Genomic DNA, 8,376 nt, shown 5'->3' with positions numbered 1-8,376 from the left:
TGAAACTAAAGCAGTACCAGCTGTCGTACTGCCTGGCTATACTGAAACTGAAACAGTACTGGCTATCGTACTGCCTGACTTTACTGAAACAGTATCGGCTATTGTACTGCTTGGCTATACCTAAGCTAAAGCAATACTGGCTATTGTACCGCCTGGCTATACTTAAAGTGAAACTAAAAGCAGTGCCAGCTATCGTTCTGCCTGGCTGTACTGAAAGGGAAGCAGTACCAGATATTGTAGTGCCTACCTATTCTAAAACTAATACAGTACCGGCTATTGTACTGCCGGCTTATATTACAAGTAAAGTAGTACCGGCTATTGTAATGGGTGGCTATGCTAAAATGAAAGCATTACAGGTTATTTTAAAGTAGTACCAAATATATTACTGCTTGGCCATATTGAACTTGAGGCATTAAACTGACGGAATACAGGCTATTGTACTGCCTGGAGCAAATGCATTACTGACTATCATACTGCCTGAATCCCAAGCAGTGTGGGCCAGTGTGCTGTAACTAAAGGTAAGTATCTTTGTAGGAAATATTATCATTCATATGAACCAGTGTCGCTCAATAAGTCAGCCCCCTAAAGATATTTGGAGATCGCTTTGTCCAATGACTGAAATGATGTTCTAAACATTACATCGAACACAAATTACTCACTCATTCAGTCATCCTCAAAAAAAAAGAACCCACTTAAAAACCGTTAAAATGGGAAAAAACTTTTGTACATAGCTTAATCGGGTAATGTACATAGTTGTGTTTAGTGTACTTGATTTGTTCTTTTACAGGAGCTTAGGTCATGGAAATCTCAGTAATTGTTGGCACTGGAGCTTGTGGGAGAAAAAAACTTTTGATATCTGCAACTGCAACTTCCTGTGAAGTGAATCCCAGAAATTCAGTGCTTATCGATGCAGCTCAAATTGTATCCCAGTTGTCTTCTAGTTAATGTAAGTATGTCGTGTATGTAGTTTAAAATGTTTATGACATCTTCCTCTTTGGTATTTGACATGCTAATTTACACTTGTAATGTTATGCTCGGACTATAACATATTACGCTCACTAGCCATTAGGTGTAAACACATGCCTCTGACGGGGCCTCTTTAACATTAGATTTGATGGGAGATCAGATTATGAAAGAATTTTAGATTGATTAATTCATCTCTGCTGATTATTGTGTTGAAAATAAACCTATGTTTCCTAAATTTATTTCTACAGCCAACCCATTTAAAACGTTGGTCAGAAAGAAAGAAATTAATGACAGAATTTTGTGCATAACAGGCACTTCAGTGATCAATTTCTGAGGGTCTTGGTGGCAAGGTGGACGATTATGGCAGAAACATGCTATTGGACATCATTTGTTGGACACCTCCTGCAGTCCACCGCAGTATAATACAAGTGAGAAGTTATCAGTGACTTGCCACTATTCCTGTAAAACTACTGGATAAATCTTCGTTCAAAATCTTAATCTCGTGAATGAATTTGTGATCTGGAACTTTCATGTAATATAAATGAATGTCTCAAAACCAGCTTTGATTAACCCCATTACATGTAACTTAAAAGACAGGAGAAAATATATATTAGCTAAAATAACACACGTGCAAAGGCAGAGTAGATATATCCAGGTACAGCTGTAACAGTCTTATGAATAGAATATTGTGGGCGTTAAGATGACTTCAGGGAATCGCTTGTTTATAAAGCTAGTTCATCAGACTGAAAGTCTCTTAAAGTGACACTGTGTTTGATTGAATTGTCTTCACTGGTTTCATGTTAATGTTAAAATATGACTATTTTCAGGTGCTCTCCTCCTCTCACCATTACCACTCTGCGTTTATCTTCGGATAGACACTGGCGGCTCAGGACCTTATGGAATGGACCAGTATATCCCGCAAAAATGGAACAAAATGGCAGCAAAGAACTCAAAAGTCGTATATGCCATCTTAAGTCAGTATCACTGTGGGTGATGGAGAGTAACACTTCCATCTAAACAAATGTTACCTCTAGAACACTAATACTGCGAAGAACTTGCGCATGTGGTTTCTTTTTATGACAACTTGACAAATCTATCTTATATGGTTAGATCTGCTGAGAAGGATGGTAAAATGTTAGGTGTGCTGGGAAGCATAATTCGTGTGGCAAATCAAGAAAATCGCCAGATCACAGAAGCTATCGGCTGGCTGGAAAGTTGAAGATACAACATCTAGATTGAATTAAATGATGACCTATAACAGCTACAGAAAACTTTCGCTATTTCTAATTCAGGTATTAACCATTCCGGATGTGAGCCACGTGTAACAAGCCCTTTATGATAGTAACATTTATTGGTGGTAACACCTGAATGAACTGTCTTGTAGATACTTCACTAACTGTACCGTAACACCATCATGTATGCGAAACTGAAACTGTAATTCAAAATTGAGGTAATATATATATTCGCCTTACATACCACAAATCTCTGTGAGTTCAACTCCAGCTTATGCTATCTTCTTCTCTGTTTGTAAGTGGAAAGCTCTGGCTATAAGTGGAAAGGTCCGACAGCAACCTGCAGAAGGTCGTGGGTTTCCCTAGAGCCCGGTTTCCTCCCACCATAATGCTGGCTGCCGTCGTATAAGTGAAATATTCTTTAGCACGGCGTAAACACCAATCGAATAAGTAAATAAAGACATACCCCAAAGTATGGACATCTCTGATTTTTGTAAGTACAATTACAGTGGATTTTTTTAGTCGCTCTGGCGGGCAACCAAGGCGTTCAACTCTGGTTCACCCCTCTCACCATGGTTGCCACCCACTTTTTGTGACATTTTGGTATATGATCATTTAACGTACAGTACAATAAAATGCAATGACATAAAAAATATCTGATAAAAGTGATTTTGTGATTGGTGCTGAAATGGTTAAATACGTTTTGATCCATCAGTTATGTTGCCTTTGAATACCCTTTTGAAAAGTATGAAACTAAATTTTTAGGCAGCCATATTCATTTTCATTGATGTACGGATTGGGTGACAGCCAAATTACATTTTTGTGAACAGAATTTTTCGGACATGTATTTTTTGACCAAATTCAAAGCACGGTCGATTCATGAATGAAATGTACACTTTATCCGAATATAGCCGACATATTTCCTGGATGATACAGAAGACGGCTTATATCGTATATGTAGTAGCAGATTAGTCAAGTATGTTTTGTACGGTATATTCGACCGTGAATGTAATATTTGATGTTATATTTTGTTGTTGTGTGAGACGACACTGTAGGATGAATTAAGTTTTGTAACAGAAGATATAAACCAAGAGAAAGGTCGTTATTGAGCGATTATACAGTACGAAGCATTTTAATTTTTATCATGTACTGTGAAGAGTTCTTTTCCGTCGAGCCTCAGTAAGCGTCATTTTCATTTAGCTTGTTTATGTACGATTGGTATAACTGTGTTATGGCAAAGTAAATCCAAAGGGCAGAACTCTTAATCAGTGATTGTTTCTCCCAAGGAAAGTTCGACCATGGAAAGACTGCACTTTTGAGGACATGCATGCAATCCTGGCTTTCCCGCCGAGCGAGTCACGCGGGCGCTCAAATGCGACTTCACCCTTACGGGGTCGTCTCACATTTTCGAATGGTCATTTATCTATTTCAATTCTGTCGATTTTCTAACCGTTCACGGGTCCCCCACCCCCACTCCTTTTTTTCGGCACTAGTTGTGCTATATATGTAACTTTACCTGAATAAAGAAAATGTACTTTTCACTTTGGTGTTATTCAGTTGCTGTATATTTTCAACAATCCCCACCAAGTAAACAGTTTACTTTCTTGACTAGCATTAACACACACACATATATACTGGAAAATATTTCGATTTCTACACAGCACAGTGACAGAGGCTTGTGCGGTTAGGTTAAATAAAGTGTGTACAAACAATACATGTACTTTCAATTTGTGCCCACATTATCAAACATATATGGACCGCCTCGGTGGCCTATTGGTTAGAGTGTACATCCCGAGGTCAAAATGTACCAAAGGCATTAAAATAGCACTTGTTGGCTCCAATGGTGCACAGCGCTAAGAGCTTCGAGCGGGGAGACCGGACTCGTCAGCCCGATGTCAGCTTATAAAATGATTGGCTGAAGTGTCTGGTGTCTTCGGTATGGTATTTCAGTGGCGGCAGCACTTTGACCGTATTCGCCCTGCCGATCCAATAATACACGGACCGTATAACATGACTAAGTTAACGTATAACGTGGCCACAGTAAAGAAAAATGGGCATGCGCAAAACAAAGATAACTTTTGGAAATACATATACAAGATACACTGGTTGAGCCAATCGCTATTGCAGTGCAAACCAGACAGATAGGAGAACATATATATGATGCATACTCTTCGCACCCATCGATACATTGTATTACACTACATAGCTTGTAACTGTCCCAAATGTGGTAAATATGCCTTTGGACATTACTTGAAAACGTATATGTCCTGTGTTTGTTGAAACAGATCACAGATTTTCAGCACACATAGAGTACATGGGTAGCGCTTTGCACTCAGTAATTTTCAGCTTTACAGCTGTAACGGTTTTCTCTTAACAGACCTTCAAATATGGTGGGAATTGCGCTTTTTCGCGTTTTCAACACAATTTGAGGTAAAACTACACGTCGCCAGAAAGTGCAGATTCATGATCAGGACGTCAAACTACGTCGGGTAGCATGCTTACAATGTTTGTGCCTTCATCCTAGACGCAAATGCATTTAAAATGCATCGTATAACATGGGGGCGTCAAAGTGCCAGATATAACAAGTCGGCCTTTGGACAATATTTGAAGCACTGCAACTCCCTCATCTATTGACACACTTCCATGATTTTCCGCACGCCTACAGTACACATATAACCCTTTGCACTTAGTCATTTTCAGCTCCACAGCTGCAGCAGTTTTTTGTCACGTGACCTCCAAATATGGGTGAAAATTCCACTTTTTCACACTTTCATAGCAATTGGCGACAAAACCGTGCGTGGGAAAAAACCACCAGATTCGTCATCAGAACATCGAACTACGCCTAGCAGCCAATTTAAAACATTGAAATTGACAACATTTTCATCGCCTGACAAATTGCCGAAGCTGGGATCGAATTCTGACATGACTGACAGGCGTCACGGGAAGGAGAAAACATAGACAAAAGAACAATTAAAGTTTGTACTTTCATGTCTCAATCCACGACCTGCCATGCACAGACACACTGCTCTACTGATATCTAGGCCGTTGTTAGAAAGTCAACACCTGGACCACAGCACATGGCGATGTCTGTCAATCACCCTGGCCTGGTTAGCGTATAGTAAAGAACACAAAGCCTGCGCAAAACAAAGCCTGCGCAAAACAAAGCTAACTTTGACATGTTCACGTCGTTTGCTGTTGTAGTTAGATCACTACGTCATCTAATAGAGTACTGTATAGCTAAATGTCATCCCACAACCGTTTCGGGAGATCACGGCCAGTGTAGTGAAAAATTGCGCTTTTTCGCCTTTTGATCGCAATTTGCGGCAAAACTGTACGTCGCCATCAAGAAATATGCCCAAATTCATGATTAGCACGTCAAACTACGTCTGGTGGCATGCTTACAATGTTCGTGTGTTCATCCTAGTCGCAAATGCATTTAAAATGCATCATATAACATGGGGACGTCAAAGTGCCAAACATAGCCAATCGGCCTTTCGACAATTTTTCAAGCCCTGCAACTCCCACATCCATTACGACAGTTCAACGATTTTCAGTACGCCTACTGTAACCATATAGCCCTTTACACTCAGTCATTTTCAGCTCCACAGCTGCAGCAATTTTGTGTCACGTGACCTCCAAACATGGTCTAGAATTGTACTTTTTCGCACTTTCATAGCAACTGGCGAAAAAAACAGTGCGTCGGAGAAAGAAAAAAAACACCAGATTCGTCATCAGAACATCCAACTACGCCTAGCAGCCTACTTAAAACCTTGAAATTGACAACATTTTCATCGCCTGACAAATTGGCTAAGCTGGGATCGAACTCTGACATGACTGACAGGCATCAGCGGTAAGAAAAAAGAAAGAAAGAAGAAAAATCATAGTTTGTACTCTTATATCTCAATCCGCGACCTGCCATGCAGCTCTACTGATATCTAGGCCGTTGTTTGAAAATCCACGCCTGGACCAGAGCACATGGCGATGTCTGTCAATCACCCTGGCCTGGTTAGCGTATAGTAAAGAAGACAAGGCCTGCGCAAAACAAAGCTAACTTTTGCAGGTCCACTTCGTTTGCTGTTGTAGTTAGATCTCTACGCCTTCTAATAGAATACTGGAGTTAGATGGGAACTGGAATCAATGTCATCCTACAACCGTTTCGGGAGATCACGGACAGTGTAGCCGAAAGCATCAGGTCAAATACTACAAACCCAGTCCAGTCCCCATCTAACTCCATGTTAAAGCTATAGGATTCCCATCTTTTTCTAAACAAAAAACGGTCTTGTCATTAAAACGCTTGTAGCGAAAAAACTCTTGATCGGAGCTCAAATCCGTTGACGAATGCTCAAAAGAGCATGTCTTGGGCTACAATTTCGTGCAGGTTGCACATTTCTAACTGCCATAGTTCTCGAGTTACAGTTCATTGAAGTTACGTCACTTTTTTGAGTTTTTTGCTTATATCTCAAAAACTTACACAGATATACAGAAAATACAATCAGATTCGGAATCAGCAGCTCAAGACACATCAGAATACGTTGAGAACAATTGAACTTTGAGAACTTTTTGTGACGTCACAAATTCGACCAATGGCGAACTTCCAGAATTTTGACCAGAAGTGAACCATTTTCGCAAACTTTAAAGAACTCGTGACTTACTTGCTGCATGTCAAATTTGAAAAGAATCGGTTCAGTGGTTCTGGAGAAGAAGATTTTCAAAAGTTTTACACAAAATCCAACATGGCGGCAAAACTACGTGACATGAAAAAAAAATGGAGAATTTATCCCTGGAAAATCTCCGCCAGAATTTGTGTGCAAAATTTGAGACCTCTATGTTGAACGGTAAAAAAGTTTCCTTGCTAACAAGGTCGGTGAAAAAAAAATAATAATAATAATAATAATAATAATAATAAGAAAAAACCGAACAATTACAAAAGGGATCCCGTTCGGGAGAACGGGATCCCTAATAATAATAACTAGAATGGATCTGCGAATAGCAGATCCTAGGCCGGGATCCCGGATCGGATCGATGACATTTCCCCTGCATGTCCTGTGGTTGTTAACACAGATCAAAGATTTTCGGCACACATAGTGTACGTATTTAGCGCTTTGCACTCGGTGATTTTCAGCTTTACGGCTGTTACGGTTTCCTCGCAATAGATCTCCAAATATGGTGAAAAATTGCGCTTTTTCGCGTTTTCATCGCCATTTGCGGCAAAACTATGAGTCTCCGGAAAGAAATAATTCCAGATTCATGATCAGGACGTTAAACTACGTCGGGTAGCATGCTTACATTGTTCGTGCCTTTATCCCAGTCGCAAATGCATTTAAAATGCATCATATAACATTGGGACGTCAAAGTGCCAAATATAGCCAATCGGCCTTTGGACAATATTTGAAGCATTGCAACTCCCACATTTATTGACACACTTCCATGATTTTACGCACGCCTACAGTGCGCATATTGCCCTTTGTACTCAGTGATTTTCAGCTCCACAGCTGCAGCAGTTTTGTGTCACGTGACGGCCAAACATGGGCAAAAATTGCACTTTTTCGCACTTTGATGGCAATTGGCGAAAAAACCATGCGTCGGACAAAGGAAAAACAACCAAATTCGTCATCAGAACATCGAACTACGCCTAGCAGCCTACTTGAAACCTTAAAATTCACAACATTTTTATCCCCTGACAAATTGGCTAAGCTGGGATAGAACTCTGACATGACTGACAGGCGTCACACCACGCAGACGGAAGACGGTTAGCGTTTAAATCCTTGTGTAATTAGGTCAAGTCTTAGAAAATTTCGCCAGCATCTCCCCTACCACCCACACTATTGTATATCTCACGTAGTCCCCAAGGAAGTCGCAAACCTCACTTCAAGTCTACATACAAATTTTCTTTATGCTTTCATCTTTCATATGAGAACATAAGTTATTGGTCGAAAATCAACACATAACTAGCTACAAGGCTTTTAAAGTCTCCATGCGACCTTACACCGTTTGTCACTGAGGCAGTCGGCCGGTCATTCCCTATGCGACACTATGCCCAGTGAAAAACGGTTATTCCTTGGCAGACTTGGCTGGCTTTATGTAAGGAAGAATGCAAAAACACAGCCCGTGTAACAGCAAATTTGAACTTCCACGTCTCAATCCACGACCTGCCATGCACAGAATCACAGCTCTACTC

The 8,376-nt window shown here is 40.4% G+C and overlaps 1 long non-coding RNA gene across 1 annotated transcript; it reads left to right on the top strand.

Moving 5' to 3' along the window:
• The first annotated feature begins 427 nt into the window (after positions 1 to 427).
• Positions 428 to 3,665, top strand: LOC135481334 (uncharacterized). The gene is made up of 3 exons (XR_010446003.1): positions 428 to 946; positions 1,278 to 1,394; positions 1,794 to 3,665. It is a non-coding gene; the product is annotated as an uncharacterized LOC135481334 (long non-coding RNA).
• The last annotated feature ends 4,711 nt before the right edge of the window (positions 3,666 to 8,376 follow it).

This window comes from Liolophura sinensis, unplaced genomic scaffold, assembly GCF_032854445.1.
Source record: "Liolophura sinensis isolate JHLJ2023 unplaced genomic scaffold, CUHK_Ljap_v2 scaffold_23, whole genome shotgun sequence".
NCBI lineage: Eukaryota > Metazoa > Mollusca > Polyplacophora > Chitonida > Chitonidae > Liolophura > Liolophura sinensis.
The sequence above is the reverse complement of the archived record's forward strand: the minus strand, read 5'-3'. Positions and strand labels throughout refer to the sequence as shown.